General features: G+C 45.6%; 1 protein-coding gene across 2 annotated transcripts in view; it reads right to left on the bottom strand.

Moving 5' to 3' along the window:
• Nucleotides 1–13,345, bottom strand: part of GARRE1 (granule associated Rac and RHOG effector 1) — a 96,911-nt gene extending 83,566 nt beyond the window's left edge. The window contains exon 1 of one of the 2 annotated variants that reach the window (XM_047788614.1): nt 13,291–13,345. The gene's annotated coding sequence lies outside the window, so the exon portion shown is untranslated. Of the gene's footprint in view, nt 1–6,352; nt 6,750–13,290 lie in introns of those variants that run through there. The other variant, XM_047788613.1, reaches the window with a different exon arrangement.
• Nucleotides 13,346–13,786: the final 441 nt, after the last annotated feature.

The following is a 13,786-nucleotide window of genomic DNA, read 5'->3' as shown; positions in this document are numbered from 1 at the left end:
GCCCTCCAGCTGGGCAGCACCCAACTTCTGCCATTCCCAGGCCCAGGAGGACCTGCTGTCATCTCACCCCAATCACACCGGATCACAAAAGTGTGTTCCTACGATTTCTGCAGGAAGAGGGTAGTGCAAAGACAAAGGTGGAAAATGCTTTAAATGGCTGGGCCCTAAAGCCTTCTCCTCTGCCACCTAAAATCAGGGCTTAGCAGCAGCCAGCCAGGAGCCGCCTTACTTCCTGTAGGAAGTGGAGGGGAAGTTCACAGAGCAGAAACAAAAGTAATCACTGCCTAGCTTCCTGAACACAAATCACTGAGCAGGGAGGGTGTCATTAAAACATCCAAATGGAAAGGGAGAAAGGGAGAGCCACGGCCAGAGGAAAGGAAGCAGCACCTCTGGGTCCACCAAGCCTAGACTATTTGTGTGCCCGAGAGGATGTCCCTAAAGAAAAATACGTGGAAATCTGGACACTGGTATATATAGAAAGTTTCCAGGGAGTTAATATAATATTAATCCATGTTAAATTTAAAGACTCATGCAACAATTTCCGAAACATTAAAGTCCTAACAGTAAAAAAATGTCAATGAAAAAACTTTAAGGAGGCCATAATTCAACCATATTTTTCCTAGTCAAGATGTGGCTACTGAGAGTTCCCTGGTAGTTCAGTGGTTAGGATTCGGTGCTTTCACCTCTGTGGCCCAGGATCAATCCCTGGTCTGGGAACTGAGGTCCCACATTGAGCTGTTGCATGCTGTGGCTAAAAAAACCAACCAACCATAATAATAATAATAATAATAAAAACCAAAAAGTTACTAGGAGTTCCCTGGTTACCTAGTGATTAAGGATCCTGTGTTGTCCCTGCTGTGGCTCAGGCAACTGCTGTGGCACAGGTTTAACCCCTGGCTCAGGAACTTCCAAATGCTGCAAGAGGGGTGCCAAAAAAAAGTTACAAAACAACTGAATGGTTAACAATATCTGGGGTTCCCTCGTGGCTCAGAGAGGGTTAAGTATCCGGCATTGTCACTGCAGTGGCTTGAGCAGCTGCTGTGGCACACATAGATCCTTGGCCCGCGAATTTCCACATGTAGTGTGCACAACCAAAAAAAATTAAAAAAAAAATCTGAACACCATGCTTTGCTATACTGAACTATGAAAACTCAAGTAGATAGGAAAAAAACCCTACTAAAAATTCTAATCATAGAATTCTTTAAAAATCTAATCATAGTTAGACTCTATCATTAACCACAGTTAAAATAAAGATGCTTCCACGCCTGTGCCCACCAACATGGCTCCACTCTGTAAGTTGTGCCTGAATGCTCCAGGCACCGAGGATGCAGAGGTTACCCATGCTGGTGTCAAGGAGCTTCTGTACTAAGTGGGACTACAAACTGCCTCCACGGGGTAATGCCTGACTGCCCCTTGTACTGACGCTTGCTCTAAAAACAATTTATAATCATAAAATATGACATTCCTCTAAACCAAAGCAAGGGAGTTCCCACTGTGGCACAACAGAATCGATAGTGTCTATGCAGCAGCAGGGACACAGGTTCGATCCCCTGCCCAGCTCAGTGGGTTAAGGATCTGGCACTGCTGCAGCTGTGGCAGAGGTCGCAGCTCTGACTCAGATTTGATCCCCGGCCCAGAAATATCCATATGCCATGGGGTGGCCAAAAAAGAAAAAAATAGGAGTTCCCACTGTAGCTCAGTGGTAATGAACCCAACTATCATCCATGAGAATGTGGGTTCTATACTGGCCTCGCTCAGTGGGTTAAGGATCCACCGTGAGCTGCAGCAGAGGTCACAGGCACAGCTTGGATCTGGTGTTGCTGTGTCTGTGGTGTAGGCCGGCAGCTACAGCTCCAATTTGACCCCTAGCCTGGGAACTTCTGTATGCTGTGGGTGCAGCCCTAAAAAGATGAAAAAAAGGAGATAGAGAGAAAAAAAGAAAATAATTTAAAATTTTAAAAATAAAATAAAACCAGGAGTTCCTGCTGTGGTACAACGGGATGGGTGGCATCTCCAGAATGCTGGGTTACAGGTTCAATCCCTGGCCTGAAACAGTGAGTTAAGGATCTGGCATTGCTGCAGCTACAGCATAGGTTGCAACTGTGACTGGGATCTGATCTGTGGCCCAGGAACTCCATATGTCCAGGGCAGTCCTCCAAAATTAAAAATAAAACAAAGCAAGTTATTAGTAGTAGGTCTGAAGAGTTTTTATGTTTAGTAATCTACACACAACTGGTAATTTCAGTTAAGCAGAAGAAAAAATATTCTGGAAGTTCCCCTGTGGTGCAGCAGGTTAAGGATCAGGTGTTGCCGCAGCTGTGGCATGGGTTCAATCCCTGGTCTGGGAACTTCCACATGCCGTGGGGGCAACCAGAAAAAAAAAAAATTCTAACCACAAAGTCAACAGAGTTGAAATTTAGTTTCAAAATAACAAGGTTAAAAACAAAATAAGCCAAATGTGCTAAACAGTCATACAGATGAAAGACAGTTTTAATTATGTTTCAATTGAGGGCATTTTGGGAGGAAAAAGAAGAAAATGAAAGGCTAGTTTATTTTTTAATAGTCACTGCATAAATATGGAAAAAAGTAAGTTAAATGGATGATAATCACCATATATTTAATTCCATACCAAAAAAATGGTGCATATTTAATGAAAAAAATCAATTATTACTTGGTCATGCTGAGGACAGACCTGTTTGATTTTCTGGGAAATCAACTTGCTGTATTCTAAGACTTATGTGTAGTCTTTTTATGAAGTCAAAGACTCAAAATTTGCTGCCATTAAAACAAATTAAATATTAGAACTTTTGAAAGAATTTTATTAGAGGAACACTCTGAGCCAAAAAATCTTGGCTAAACAGAAATCTTCAAAAGAAGGGGGAAAAGGGTGGGCGAGGGCAAAGCCTTGCCAAGAAAAGATTTATCTATAAACAACTACCACACATCAACAAAGGTTGAACAAAGTGGCTTCTAAAAGTGTGAAAAAGTCTGCTTAGGTGAAACAAAGTTTTGATTTTGTTTTTGTTTTGGTCGTGCCCACAGTATGCCTAAGTTCCTGGGCCAGGGACTGAACCTGAAGCACGGCAGTGACAACACCAAGTCATTAATGACTAGGCCATCAGGGAACTCCAAAACAAAGTTTTTATGCATAAATTGAAATAGTTTTGGATCAGTAAAAATTTGCACATCAAAATGTGCCCAAGCACTACAAAAACATTCTTGACAACAAATTGTGCTGCTGATGGAAATTCAAGTATAAATCAAGGAGTGAGAATAATTTAAAGTAACTAACTACTAAAATTTTTGTTTTTGGTCTTCTTAGGGCTGCACCCACAGCATATGGAAGTTCCCAGGCTAGGGGTCCAATCAGAGCTGCAGCTGCCAGTCTACAGCCACAGCAATGCCAGATCCAAGCTGCATCTGCAACCTACACCAAAGCTCACAGAAATGCTGGATCCTCAATCCACTGAGTGAGGCCAGGGATCGAACCCATGTTCTCATGGATACTAATTGGGTTCATTACTACTGAGCCACAATGGGAACGACTAAAAATTTTTATTTATTTATTTTTGTTGTCTTTTTGCCTTTTCTAGGGCCGTTCCCAAAGCATATGGAGATTCCCAGGCTAGGGGTCTAATCAGAGTTGTAGCTGCTGGCCTACGCCAGAGCCATAGTAACGTGGGATCTGAGCCGCATCTGCAATCTACACCACAGCTCTCGGCAACACCGGATCCTTAACCCACTGAGCAAGGGCAGGGATCGAACCCACAACCTCATGGTTCCTAGTCGGATTTGTTAACCACCGAGCCATGATGCGAACTCCTTAAATTTTTATTATAATTGATTTACTATTAAAATAAGTCATTTTTAGGGCTTCCATCGTGGTGCAGTGGAAACAAATCCAACTAGGAACCATGAGGTTGCAGGTTCGATCCCTGGCCTCACTCAGTGGGTTAAGAATCCAGTGCTGCAGTGAGCTGTGGCATAGGTCGCAGATGTGGCTCGGATTTGGCGTAGGCTGGCAGCAACAGCTCTGATTAGACCCCTAGCCTGGGAACCTCCATATGTCTCGGGTACGGCCCTAAAAAGACAAAAGACTAAATAAATAAATAAAGTCATTTTAATTTATTCTGCTTTTTAGGGCCGCACCTGTGACACATGGAAATTCCCAGGGTAGGGGTTGAATTGGAGCTACAGCTGCTAGCCTACACCACAGCCACAACAACACAGAAACCGAGCCACGTCTGCAACCTACACCACAGCTCACAGCAACACCAGATTCTTAACCCACTGAGCAAGGCCAGGGATCAAACCCGAGACCTCATGGATCCTAGTCGGGTTCTTTTAACCGATGAGTCATGAAGGGAACTCCAAAAAAGTATGTCATTTTTAAAAATCACAAAATGTTGAAGCAATTTTTCAAATCCAATTTGCCAATCTACACCTACTAAAAACCTGCAGTTTATTTTGGTCCCCGTGAACTACAGCATGAAAGGCCTTGATCTGCTCAGCTCTGACTCATTCTAGTTTCAGCTCAGTTATCCAAAAAGTTTCTAAACTTGTAAAAGCAAGTTGAACTAGTAAAAACTAATGTATCCATTAGAAAGTTATTTAAAGAAAACTTAAAATTCTAGGAGTTCCCGTCGTCGTGGCACTGTGATTAACAAATCCAACTAGGAACCATGAGGTTGCGGGTTCGATCCCTGCCCTTGCTCAGTGGGTTAAGGATCCAGCGTTGCCGTGAGCTGTGATGTAGGTTGCAGATGCGGCTCGGATCCCGAGTTGCTGTGGCTCTGGCGTAGGCCGGCGGCTACAGCTCCAATTCAACCCCTAGCCTGGGAACCTCCATATGCCGCTGGAGTGGCCCAAGAAATGGCAAAAAGCCAAAAAAAAAAAAAGGAAAGAAAACTTAAAATTCTATAGTGCTGCTCATTCTTAACAACCTGCACTGTGGAACCTATCCAAAATTAACCTCAAATAGGGGAAAATGAGTATTTATCAAGAAGCTTACATATAAATGGGTAAATCAAACTTTAATGTGGAAATTATTTCTCTTACTACCCAGAGGAATTATATAAATTTTAGATAAATGCACTTCAGACTTAGGACCATTCTGAAAACTTTAGGTATCTACAAAAAAAAATTTTTTAAATTACAGTACAGTTGATTCACAACGATGAAAAAAATTTTTTTTCCTTTTTACATCTGCACCTGCAGCATATGGAAGTTCCTGGGCTAGGGGTTGAATCAGAGCTGCAGCTGCTGGCCAATGCCACAGCCACAGCAATGCCAGATCTGAGCTGCATCTGTGGCCTATGCTGCAACTTGTGGCAATGCGAGATCCTTAACCTACTGAGCGAGACCGGGGATCGAACACACATCCTCATGGAGACCCGCTGAGCCACAATGGGAACTCCCATAACCATGAAAAATGTTATCAATGGATATTATAGAAGCTCTCTCCTCCAGGCCGGGAACACTGACTCCAATCATGCACACCCGGCCAGCCTTCCCATCTCTCAAAGAGAACAGCAAATCAGGGTTACAGCTAGGGAGCCCATTCTTCTCCATAAACATTCCAGCAGGTCAAGCATTTAGTGATGAGGTCATCCAAGGAGCCCCCTGTCCATCCCAACCCCATCACCCCATCCCTTCCCAAGGCAGGGAAGAAAGCTCTAGAGAGCAGGCCAGGAATGACTCAGGTTCTTTTCTTTCTTGTCTTTTTACGGCTACAGGTGCAGCATATGGAAGCTCCCAGGCTACAGGTGGAATTGGAGCTACAGCTGCCGGCCTACACCACAGCTGCAGCAATGCCAGATCCAAGCCACGTCTGCAACCTACACCACAGCTCACGGCAAGGCTGGATCCTTAAGCCACTGGGCAAGGCCAGGGACTGAACCGGCATCCTCATGATACCGATACCGGGAACTCCATCATGTTCTTACCTTATAGGTAAGATGCTCCAACACTAAGAGAAACAGCTACTTCAGGGAAACAGCTACTGTCTAAGTGCAGTAGCTATGGATATGGATTTGAGAGACAGACTGACCTAGATAAGAAATCCTGCTCTCTCAGTAGTTATCAGCTGAATGAATGGCACTTACTAATTCTTTGACCTTAGGTGGGTTACTTGAACGCTTGCGCCTCAGCTTCTTCAGTGCTGTGGTGAGGATTAAATCCATAAGGGATGGCACGTGGCACATCCCGAGTCTCACTCAGTAAATGGCAGCTACTGCTCTGAAAGAGGCAGGTATTTCATGTCTTTTGAAATTTTTCATTCAGGCCTATTAGTAAAAATACGGACTCTACCCCACCCCCAACACTTCGCAGTTACAACTCTCAAAAATCTTACCTTCTTGCAGCTCTGGCCCCAGCGCCTCAAGTCCTGGCAACAAACTGAAAGGAGTGCTGCCTGTGTTCTCCAAAGCGGAAGAGGTCACGGCCCCTCCCATTTTCCTGCCCACCGCTCCCTCCTCTTTCAGCCCCAAACCAGCAGAACATGGACACTGCTAAGGAAGGGATCACCTCACACTACGAAGTACATTACAAAGTGACTTAAGCCAAGAATGTGATGCATTCCCTCCTAGCCTGAGACCCAGAGAAAAGGCAGGTCCTTGTGAGCTTGTGAGAGGGCCCACTTTCACCTCTCCCTGCCTAGGTTACCAGCCTGCAGCACTCAAGTCTGGGAGCCAAGCCCGCTGTCCTCTGCCTCTGTTCTCAGGCACACACGTCTACCTCTGGGACCCGGAAACGGGGTGGGGAAAAACTCAGGTATTCCCAGGTTCCTCAGTGATGACCACCATCTCGCTAGTACCTAATCCCCAAATCATTCCCAATAAGAAAATTGGAATTTTTTGTCAATTAATATCTAGCTCTAATTTCACACTCAAAAACTTTCACACGGTGATTCTTTGCAACTACCAATTTGAAAAAGCATATTATCTGACAGTGGCCTAAACATAAGGAATACAGTCAAAATGGTTTAAAACAACAACAAAAAAAACCCCATCTAGGAACGAATCCTAGAAACAGACTCAGTAAATGTAGAGGCCTGCATCCAGGATGCCCAGGCAATGCTGATTACAAGCACCAACCTGGAAGTTATCCACATGCCCCGCATTAAGGGGTTCATTTAAAAAATCACATAGGAGCACCTCACAACCATTTGAAAGATCAAGGTTAAGCTACCACATTCCATCAAGCCTAAGCTGTCATCATTATAAATCCTATCATTACTTTATACATGCTAAGAAAAACTGCCATCTAATGATGACCTGCCAACGCAGGACATACCCCAGTTTCAGGCTCCCTCAAGGCTCTTACCTGTCTCATTCCTCTGCCGTCTGGGACACACATCACCTTTGGAACATGTCTCTTTGTGCGCTTTTCTCTCCTTTTACTTTTTCAAGAAGTTACTCGTTTCAATGAAACCATCTTATTGCCCTTTCAGTTCGCAGGGAGCCTTTTCTGAGCTTCTCTAGCCTCCACTGCCATTGCCCATCACTGGCTCTGTGTGTCTTCCCTTTGCAGATGAACTGTAAGCACACAGACACAGAGGCTGGCCGTGTCTTTACATTCACTGTGGTGCACAACACAGGACCATGACAGCATCATCATCAGTACAACCCACACCTGTCAGGAACTGTTCTAAGGACTTCACAAATATTAACTCCTTTAAGACTTGCTATAACCACAGGAGGTCGGCCCTGTTTCGTCCCTTATCTTCAGACAGGGTAAACCTAGGTAAAGAGAAGTTATAGGACTTAGAGGTTAGGGAACAGTTAAGTTAGAGGCAGGACGTGAACCCAGGCAGTCTGGGTAGAATCCTTGCTCTTAACCTCTACCCTACATTTGTTCATAGCAGACTTTTTTTCCCCTGTTTCGGCCACACCGGTGGCATATGGAAGTTCCTGGGTCAAATCCGAGCCACAACGGCAACCTATGCCACAGCTGCGGTAATGCTGCATCCTTAATCCACTACACCTAACTGGGGATCGAACCCATGCCTCAGCAGCGACCTGAGCTACTGCAGCACCAACGCTGGATCCTTAACCCCCTGTATCACAGCAGGGATGCCCAGACATTTTAATTTTTAATTGAAAATATAATATATATATACAGTGGAAAAAATTCGTATCATACAAAAGAATATGCACGAAAAAGCTAGGTCTAACAACCTAGATTTCCAGGATCTCATCCCAAAGGCAATCACTGTTTCTTTTCTATCATTCCAGCATTATATTTCTACACTTAGAAGCCTATTTCAGGAGTTTCCATCGTGGCTCAGCGGAAACAAATCAGACTAGCATCCATGAGGACACAGGTTCGATCCCTGGCCTCACTCAGTGGGTTAAGGATCCAGCATTGCCATAGGCTGTGGTGTACATTGCAGATGTGGCTCAGATCTGGTGTTACTGTGGCTGTGGTATAGGCTGGCAGCTATAGCTCTGATATGACCCCTAGCCTGGGAACCTCCATATGCTGAGGGTGCCTAAAAAGACGAAAGAAAGAAACCTATTTCGTGTATATGCCTCTCTCTCTCTTTTTTTACACAAATGGACACATACACACATTGTCCTGAACTTGCCTTTTTCACTGAATGAATTTCTCTGAGCTTGATGCATATCTGCACCTGTCCCAGTTTTATTCAATTCTAAAACACATATATTTTCACACTTTAACCCAAGATGATTTCATGAAGTCAGAGAATCTTGGTGGGCTTGGACGTCATCAGGAAACAAGAGTCACAAAAGGCTTTTACATGTACAAAAGACATCAAAGTTTAGTCAGCCTTATGGCAATGTGCAAAATGAATCAGAGGCAGAGACCTAGCAGGTGACATGGACATGTCACTTCTCCTGAAATAGTAAATATCTACATCAGAGGGTTGTTATGAGGACCGAACAAGGTAACATACACAAAGCACTTCGCTCCAAACCTGGCTAGCACAGTGGGTCTAAGGGATGGACAGCACCTGACACATTGTTAGTGCCCAGTAAGTTAGAGACTGTTATTAATGATTTCTGCAAAAGCTGGCCCCACTAACTGCTCAATCTCATTTTCCTATTCCCTATTCATATCTATCCACCCTTCACCCTAAATCTCCTGCCACACACATACCTCAGCTTTGTTCACCTCCACACCTTTGTAGCCACCATGGCCCTGCCTAAAAGTCCTCTCCCCTTCCTGTGGCGCTGGACTCACTCTTTCCCACAGCACTCAGCTCGAGCACAGCCTTCACTGGGGAGACTTCCCTGACAACTGCAGCTAGTCTCTGTTCAAGCAGTTTGGGAAGAGCCTGTCTGTCCTAACTGCCCACCTTCTGGGCCTCAGCTCTGTCAGGGCACCCAGGAGCAAGCACGTTCAGGGGGACTGACTCAGGCTATCTAAGCTCAAAAATGGCTGATGTAGTAACCAGAAGGCCAGTTACTAAGCTTATAAGTACTGGGGAGAGCTAATACCTACTGAGCACTTACCAGGGGCCAGGCAGCAAAGAGGAAGATGCTACCATTATCCCCATCCTACAGATGGGGAAACAGAGACATTAGCCAGCACCCAAGACCAGGATCTGACCCAGCAGTCAGGAAGCACACCACTCTCAACTCCCATTTTCCTCGCAGGAAATCTCCTTGTGAAGCCATGTTCCCATCAAAAGGTATTAAGACCACGAAGGCAAAGCAAAGGGAAAATTCTTCCCACTAGAGGCATCAACAGAGATGCACCCATCTGTCTGGTAGTACAAAGGCTCCATAGGGGACTGAACACAGTTCCTCTGGCTTGGTCCTCCAGACAGTGCTACAGACATATCACCAATTCCTCTTTTGGACCCACCACCCCAATTTCCACAGACATCATCCCAACTCTCTCCTTCTAGAATCAGACTTTCTTCTGAGGATAAAAAAATGAAGTTTAAGCATATTTGGCTACAAACACATTCCAATCATGCCTTCCAGAGGTTATAGCTGGGTCATTTTGGTTGAACTTAAAAGTTTTCCCTCAAATTCTCAAAACTACATTTACAAAATGTCTCTTGGCTTATATCTTTTCTATAGGTAGCTGATTTAACATTTATTCGGATTCCATTCTCAGATGATCATTGAAGTGATTCAGTCAACAAATACCTAATTGTTCCCAGAACACTGTGTTCCTGGAGATAGCAGCAGTGAAGAACAGGTAAGATCTCTAAAACCTGGTGGCGCTTATTATGTGTCTCCTGCTTCTAGGCACATACAGTACTTGATGGCAATTGCTTATGTGGTTATCGTCCCTAGGCTGTGTGTTGAAGCTTAGTATTCCAATCTTCCAGCACAGTAACTGGCCTATACTGTAACTGCTCCATAAATGTGAGGTAACTAAATTCTTCATCCAGGGTGGAATCATATTATGTCTCAAGTTCCTGAAGGCAAAGGTACAAGTTTAAATCAAATTGCAGGGATAGAAAGCAAACAGCAAATACAACCCAAATCAAGGAGGAAGAAGAGAAGTGATACCTCAGCAGGTAAGAACTTTAGAGTCATGGAGGAAAGGCCACTTTGGGAAGCAATGAGGGGCTCCATCACCTGGAGAAAGTAGGGCCTCAGGAACATGTCCAGGGGTCAGTTAAAAGGAGAGAAAGAAATGACTTGCAGCCAAGTCTGGGTTGGAGTCACTGAGTGGAAACAGGGTTAGGGGGTGAGATGGATCTCTACCTAGAAGTCACATAATGGATGAATGGAAAGGAGCATGAATGGGAAAAGAGGAAACGGTATTAAGAGCAGCCTTGGAAGATGCGCCCAGGCAGAGGTGGAAGAAGAAAAGCAGCAAAGACAAGTGAAAAGGCACAATCTTTCTTTTTTTTTTTTTTTTTTGGCCAGGCCCAAAGCATGTGAAAATTCCCAGACCAAGGATGGAACCCGAACCACAGCAGAAACCTGAGCCACTGTAAGTGACACTAGGTCCTTAACCCACACAAGAAAACTCCAGCACAATTATAAAGTTAACACAATTACCACAATCATGGTCAAAATATCAATGACCACAAAAAGTCAAAAAGGCCAACAAAGAAATTTGCAACAATAAGAAAGTGTGGCTCACCATGCCAAATATTTATGGTCAAGGTCAAGGGAAATGAGCAAGCAGCAGCTACTGCATCTATCAAATAGGGGACCCTCAGGAGGACCTTTTCAGTGTAGATAAAGACATGTGAAGTACAACCCTCGACAAAAACAGTCAGGCTCTCAGTGAACTTAGAGTAAATGGCATCCTGCTTTTTCTGTTACTCCAAAAAAGCAATTCCTTATTCAAAGCAACATTCTCTGTCCACCTTAGAAGGTCATCATTTTCCACTCAGTACAAAGTCACAGGAGCGAAAAGGAGAGAGTGGACACCCAACTCATGTGATGCCCCAATCCACTAGTTCTCAGATACAATAATTTTCCTACAAACTTGTTAGACCCGCTTGATAAAAACCTTCTGATGTATTAGGCTTCGTGTTTTCAAGGAAATAAATATTTAGTAAAATTTTCAGCAGAATCATGTGCAACTTGTTGAAAATTTTTTATAGAGGATGCTTAAAACATGCCGTCTTCCAAAAATCCAGAGATAATTTTAGATTGAAAATCTAGGCTTGCCAAGGGAATCTGAGAACTTTTCTATCTTGGTCTCCAATGCTAACCTACGTATTCGTGTGCAAAAATAGAGGAAGATTAGAATCTCAAATGCCAGACTGAAAAGTTGCCACAACAAACCTGAACTCTTCATATGGAGTATGTTATCTTGTCAGCAAGAAAGCAAATGAAACAGCAATAACTAAACTTTTTTACTTTAAAAAACAAAAAGCAAATCTCAGAAATGAAATACTTCTGGACTTGTAAAGGAAAATGATTTCAAAAAAAAAAACACTGAGTGGAATTTTAAAACAGCATACATAAAAGCTAAGTATCAAATGTGTAAGCAGTCCCTCACAAACAGATACTTAGAACTTCAGGTCTAAAATGTGATACAATGGCAGTTATAGCTTGTTCAATCAAAATTAGGAAAACTAACCCATGTGGAAAATATTTCACATCTTAAACCTAAAGCAAATTTTAATTAAATAGCTAAAACAAATAAAACCATGAAATGAGAAGCAAATATGGACGGATGTTACAAATAATTGGGCTGGAGAATAATTTTTGAAACTGCAACAAACGAAAAAATAATACTACATATTTTTTAAATGAATGTTACCTCTGACCTCATTTGTACATTTATCCTAAAACAACAATCAGGCAAATCCTTTTGGCAGAACTGTCTACCTTGTGACGAACTGGAAACAATCTACATGTTCATCAGTAGGGCTTGGTTGAACTGAAATACGATGGTATACTATGAAGTCCATAAAAGCGATAATATATCTCTGTATATACTGATATACCAAAATGTTACTGTCACTGAGTGGTAGGTTGGAGGATGACTGTCACTTTAAAAAGTGTTGTACTTTTTATGCTATCTTGAATGTGAAGGAGAATGCTTTTATAATGGGGGTGAGGGGCGGAATCAAGCTATTTTCAAAGTGGGTGTCCCCCCAAAGCTGAGTATTTATCTGGCAAAATTTGTACGGAGTATAAACAAAATTCTTATCATGCCAACCAGGCATGCTTCTTTCCTCGCACCGCGCAGAGCAGGAAGACACACCCCTGACCCTGCGCTCGCCCCCAGGGTGTGGGTCCTTCAACCTCAGCCCCGGCCCTCACGGGGTCCCCGCCGAACCTCCCGCGGCCCGACTGCGCCAGCGGGCTCACAAGGGCCGGAAAAATTGTGTTCCTCGGGGCCCGGCCTGGACCAGCGCGGCGGGGAAGGTGAGCGCAGCTGGCCGACAGCCGCGGGGCGGCGTGAGGGCCGCGTCCCCAGGCAGTCCCGGCGGACCCCGGGACTCACAGGCCGCCGTCTCTCCTTGGACTGCTCGGCGGGCTTCCGGGAGTGGGTCCGGCGCTGGCCGGACCTCCCTGGCCCTGGTGGCCCGAGGGAGCGCCCCCCTGCCCCGCGTCCGCTGGGTCCCCGCCGCGCCCCCGATCCCAGGCACGACCCGGGAGGGCCCTCCAGGCTTCCGTCCGCCCGGCCAGCGCCCCCAGAGCCCGGCGTCCTCCACATCGGTCGGGCAAGGGGCGGGAGCCGACAGCCCTGCGGCCCCGAGCGGAGTGGCGCCCCGCGAGCTCGTCCAGTCGCCAGCCCCACCTGCGGCCCACCGCCTATCCGCCCTCCGCCCCCAACCCCGAGCCCGCCCGCCCGCCTGCCTGCGCCAGGCAGCGCCCGCTCGCGCCCGCTCCTCACCTGCGACGCGCCCCGGCCCCTAGCGCACCGCCCGGACCGGCTGTGTACACCGGAAGTGACGTCTCTGTGCCGGCCCCGCCCCCGCCCCGGGCGGACGCCGAATGGCTGTGCACTGAGCGGCTGGCAGCCGACTCTCCCCCACCCACTGCGCGAGCGGGGCGGGGGTGGCCCTGCACCTTCTACCCTAGGAACCGAAGACCTCCAAGTGGGACAGCCAGGGTGGGGGTTGAGGACGCGCGGCCAGAGCCTGCAGGGCCACCCTCGTCCTCCAGTACGGCTTGGCCTCTGGGCGGAAGGGGTCAGCTGCGTTCTCACAGATTTATTGTCGAAACTGATTACTGAAAAATTGAGCGCTTGCTAGATGCCAGGTCTCGACAGGCACTGTAGGAACCAGATAATGCCCTCACCCTCATACGTTTATCCTCTAGGGGTGGAAACACAATAAAATTGTTATAAATACGCTTGATGATATAGTGCCAATTGCGACAAGTGGTAG

Source organism: Phacochoerus africanus, chromosome 8 (assembly GCF_016906955.1).
Source record: "Phacochoerus africanus isolate WHEZ1 chromosome 8, ROS_Pafr_v1, whole genome shotgun sequence".
Taxonomy (NCBI): domain Eukaryota; kingdom Metazoa; phylum Chordata; class Mammalia; order Artiodactyla; family Suidae; genus Phacochoerus; species Phacochoerus africanus.
This window is presented reverse-complemented; position numbering and strand designations above follow the sequence as displayed.